Genomic DNA, 531 nt, shown 5'->3' on the forward strand with positions numbered 1-531 from the left:
GATGCATTGGTTTAAGGTTTAGGGTTGCAAATAGGCCAAACACTCCATCAAAAGGAGTGTGTGGCCACACACATGAGTGTGTGGCCGCACACCTTAGTGTATGGCTTCATACACGAGTGTGTGGCCGCACACCTGAGTGTATGGCTGCACACACGAGTGTGTGGCCGCACACCCGAGTGTATGGCTACACACATGAGTGTGTGGCCGCACACCCGAGGGTATGGTTGTACACATGAGTGTGTGGCCGCACACCTGAGTGTACGGCCGCCCACACGAGTGTGTGGCCGCACACCTATCCTCCAGCTGCACACTCATCCCTATTTAGATAGGGTGACCCCTTCACTCATTCCTTTCATTTGGCTGCACTCTACTTTCTCTCTTTAAAAACTTCATCCAAGAACAATCTAAGGGCCTCAAAAACGTGAAGAATTCCATCATTTAGCTTATTATATACGTAAAACACCTAGATCTAAGCCCGAAACTCTTCATGTTCTTCGTGTTCTTCATCACTTGAAGGTGTACGGCCGTACA

The sequence above is a fragment of the Lactuca sativa genome, chromosome 4 (assembly GCF_002870075.4).
Source record: "Lactuca sativa cultivar Salinas chromosome 4, Lsat_Salinas_v11, whole genome shotgun sequence".
NCBI classification, from domain to species: Eukaryota; Viridiplantae; Streptophyta; class Magnoliopsida; order Asterales; family Asteraceae; genus Lactuca; species Lactuca sativa.